Genomic DNA, 4,541 nt, shown 5'->3' on the forward strand with positions numbered 1-4,541 from the left:
TGTTCAGTCCCCACCCACGTTGACTTGGAGCTTGTACGACTTGCTTTCGCTAATAGGACAGTAAATGTGCCATGTGCTGTTTATCAGGGGAATGGGACAAAGTGTGGCCCTTACCTGAGGGTGGAGGACAGGAGACAAGACTTGAAAAACCATTGTGAGGTCAGGCGGGGTCGGGTGGAGGACAGGAGACAAGGGGTGGGGTGGAGGATGGCAGAAGAGGCTGAGCCCTGGAGCGTGGAGTGCGCATGGGCCAGGGGTACTGAGAGAGCAGCCTGCACAGAGATGAGGGGGCAGCAGAAAGGCCTGTGTGTCTGAGGAGGGGAGCTTCAAATAGAGAAGGCTGAGGAGTGGGTGCAGGCAGGAAACTGCTGGGACTGGCCATAGGGAGCCGCGGATGGGTGTCAGCTGGGAAAGAGAGTCTAGCAGTACTGGAGAGGCGGGACTGTGGAGTCAGATGGGAGTGGAGCTGGTCAGCTAGGAGACCCCCAGAGGCTCAGCAAGAGGTGCCAGGGCTTGAGCTGTTGAGACGGAGAGAAATGCCAAGGATGTGGCCTGGGCAGGGCCCAGAAGGACTTGAGTCTCCCTGCATAGGTGCCTGGCAGTGCCCTCTCTGTGGTGGTACCAACTCCTGGGCAAAGGCGAGGAGATGGCTGGTGAATACAGCCTGCTGGCAGGCAGCATATTTAGGATTAGTACCTGGGAGAAAAGTCCTGGGCTTGTAGGTGGGAGCTAAGGGCACCACAGAGTTGGGGTTCCTGGACAGTGGGTGTTTAGAGGGCAGGGGAGATCGCGGGAAGGGCGGGAGATGACGTAGCCTCTAGAGGTAGGCCCGGGAGGTGGGGGAGGAGCAGCCGGGAGGGTGGGAGAAGCCTCCATGGGGAGCAGCACCACCACAAGGCTGAGGCAGTGGTGGGAAGGCCACGGAGACCTTCCAGAAAAAAAGGGCTGAAAAGTCTGTGGAATCCTCTGGGTCAGAAGGTCCTGGGAACCATTGCCCAAGCAATTCCTGGAGACAGAAAGAAGCCTCACTGCATTGGGCTAAAATGAGTGGAGCTGGAGGAGGGGGGATCGTGGAGGACTGAGGCTGTGGCTGACTCATTTCAGGGTCCACTGTAGTGCTTGGCACACAGTGACTGCCCAATCCACACCTTCTAATTGGAAATATTTCCCTCTATTTCCGCAGACCTCCGTTAGCAATGCCCTTTCAGCAGTGCTATCTTATTTAACATTTATAAAGGCATGTACCCTCGAAACAGGAAACAGGCTCATGAACTTGACCGAGGAAGAGTAAGTGATCAACGGGCAGACCCATCCATTTGGTGTCTTTCCATTTTTCCCGTTGTTCTTCACAGAATCTCCCCTGCTGAAGGCGTCTTATCTTTGCTTGCATGTTAACTGCCTAAGGCACAGAGTTCAAAAAGCAATTGCCATCTCATGCTTTGAATACCTGCCTCGTGCCAGAACCATGAGGGACTCGGGGCTGCTGCCCTTTGGGATCTCACAGTCTCGTGTCTTTGCTTAGCATGGTGGAAATTGGATAAAATCAAATTCTCTGAAAAAATGATACCCTAAGAGGAGGTATGGCCCAAGGAGCATCAACAGCACCCCATTTGTATGTGGAACCCCTTGAAGGGGCCAGATAATCAAGAGAACTGTGTGACAAGAAAACAATGGCTGCAAGAATAAGGGCACACTGTCCTTCATAAAGCTCACCTCTGGAGAATTAACTAACCTTATGCCAGAGTAGCTGTGACAGTGAAGGGGTTAAAATAACAAATAAATGACTTTATTTAGATTTCAGCATTTCTGGCATTTTTTTCTAGCTTTTTTTTTTTTTGCCAGAGTATTTGATGTGACAGGTTTTGTTTGCTCACACTTGTCTCTCTTTTAAAATTCTCATATCAGCAGTAAAAGCTATTTCTTTTTCCTGTAACATCTTGAGCTTGGTATCCAATGATGGGAGAAATTGCTCTTGCATTCCTTGAAATTATAATATTATGCCTAATTTTGGGGGAGAAAAATTAGGGTAATTTAGATCTGGATCCACTGAAGCCTGCAGGCAGGTCAGTTGCAACATTATTGCTGATCAGTTATCTTTAAAAGTGTTTTTGCCCCAGGGCATGCTCCGCCATTTCTGGCATTCTATAGAAAGGCTGATTTCAAGGCCTGTCTGGCCAAGGAGAGGATGGTCATCACCCATTTTTGAGGTGGCAGTCTGGGCTCAGTGGGCTGTGGTTAGGGAGTGGAGAGCCTCTGGGTTGTGGTTAGGGAGTGGAGAGCTTCAGACCATCCCCCGATTCACTGTTAGGGAGTAAGTGAACAAGTGGGAGCAGAGCAAGGATGCTCTCCTGGCTCTCTTTGTTAAGCTGCCTATCACTATCAGAAGCATCACTGTCACCCTTGGTACCACTGGAACTCTGAATGCACAAGTGCTCTTGCAAAGGATGCCTCTTTGAAGCAGGTGGTTGGCTTCTGGCACCGAAGATCTGGAAATCATTGGTGCAAGCTGAAAGGTTATGGAGGGAAGTCTGTTTTTTCTTGACTCTGCGAGATCGTGTATAGACTATAAACAAACCAGAATGTGTTGCTAATCAGTTTAAAAGCAAGTTTGAAGTTTACTCATAGGAGTGACACTCTGCTGTCTTTTCCAGTTTCCTTCACTTTCTGCAGGCCTCTTTGGGTCACTTCTGGTCCCCGCAAGGGTGCTACCTCTTTGGCCACTGATTTCCAGGTGAGCGTACACATCCTTTGTGTGCGTGGCTAATGGGAACTCTTTGCTCCTTACATCTTTTGGTGGGGCTGGGTGAAATGCATTCTGCAGTTTTCAGAGTGGAGGGCCAACTAGTCTCAACTGGCTGGTATTTCCTAAACTTCTCTGTGTATATCGCTGAGAGCACTGCAATACCACTCTAAAGAGGAGACTGGAGAGCCAAATACCAGTGGAATTCTGTAATGTGGGCTGCAGTGTAAACTGTGGTAGGGTTGAACTAAGGACTGTTCTAGAGAAACCTGTAAGTAATTAAGTTCTCCCTCCAGCAAGGTAAAAGCTGAGTCTGAAGTATATTAGTACAAAAAGAGTGAAACCTTTGTTGGTGGTTGTATTATTTTTTTTTCTCGTTTTTAATGTAAATAAATAAAGAATTCTGGCAAGACAAAAAATCTCATATCTCCTTACTGACCTAAGGAGAGAAAAACAAAAGATGCAGCCATTGTTGGCTGCATGTTTGAAATGGCTGAGGTCAGGATGAAACTTACATTACCCTGTTTCAGCAGTTCCCAAACCATGTTCTGGGGAATATAAGAAAGTTCTTGGGGAGGGTGGGGGAGGGGAGAGGAAGATTTTTGTAGCCGATTGTATTTCAGAAACCTTGCATATTGTATTTTCTCCTTTGGAGATTCTCAGTGCACTTTAGTGTATTAAAAACAAAAAATGCAGTGTGCCTTTGATTAACCGAGCATTTTCTCATCCACTGTGACCACAGAATCCTTTTGCACAGGGCTCCTGCTCACATCTTATGGGAATGACTACTTACTTCGTCCACAATGGAAACACCATCACTAGCAATTGTTCTGCTTGCCAGCCTCTCTGTCTTTCTCTGAGCTGGCTTCATCACACTTTATTTGGATCTGTGTTATTATGCAGTCCGTTGTGATGTGTGTATCAAACTTCCAAGATAGACTGCCTTTGTGTATCTTTTTCTTGCATTGTTTCACTGGTTATAATAAGATCAAATTATTTTTTGAATTGGAGAATACAAATAAGTAAATATTTTTAAAAATTAAAAAATGAAGTGGTTGAAATAAGAAGAAATAATTTTTTTGCAAATTACTTGGCCTGTGGGGGCGTTCATCAAAGATTCCTTTTTGTGTTGCGACCCATTTCATGGTCCCTGTTTTGTGGCCTGGTGAAGCCTACAGACCCTTTCTCAGACTAATGCTTTTAAAGGAATAAAGTACCAAGAGTCACAAAGGAAACCTGTTCTATTGAAATAAGGTTACAATACATCAAATGCCACATTTGTGATGTATATTCATATGTACTTCTTTACTAGTATCTTAAATAAGATCTAGTGGTGTAAATCTAACAACTACCATGATTTCGATGTAGTGATGAGTGTGAGTAATAGTTTGAGATACTTGCAACAACTTTAATGTGTTAAAACATTTGTGATTTCTATTGACAGCAAAGTCACAGGAACTGCAAATACCACTGAGGTTTCTTGCCTAACGTTTATAATTGAAGCAAGTGTTCTAAATGTCTGTTAGAGAGTATTGAAAATAAAGGTAGAATTTTTTTCCCATTCAAGTTTACAAACCACCTTGAGGCATATGGTAACTACCAACAGGTCAAAGTTAAGTTTGCTTCATTTGGGGAATGTGAGTTGATAATTTATAAAATCAAATCTTGGTGTGTAAGGCAACAGGGCAGGGCAGCTTGGGGACTACTCAGGAGTTAGGCTGGCCAGTGGGGTAAGCCTAACTTGAGGTGGCCAGCCAAGGTCAGCAGGATGCAAGGTAGCTGGTACCTTGTGCCAACCCCA

This window comes from Colobus angolensis, unplaced genomic scaffold (genome assembly GCF_000951035.1).
Source record: "Colobus angolensis palliatus isolate OR3802 unplaced genomic scaffold, Cang.pa_1.0 Scaffold32, whole genome shotgun sequence".
Taxonomy (NCBI): Eukaryota; Metazoa; Chordata; class Mammalia; order Primates; family Cercopithecidae; genus Colobus; species Colobus angolensis.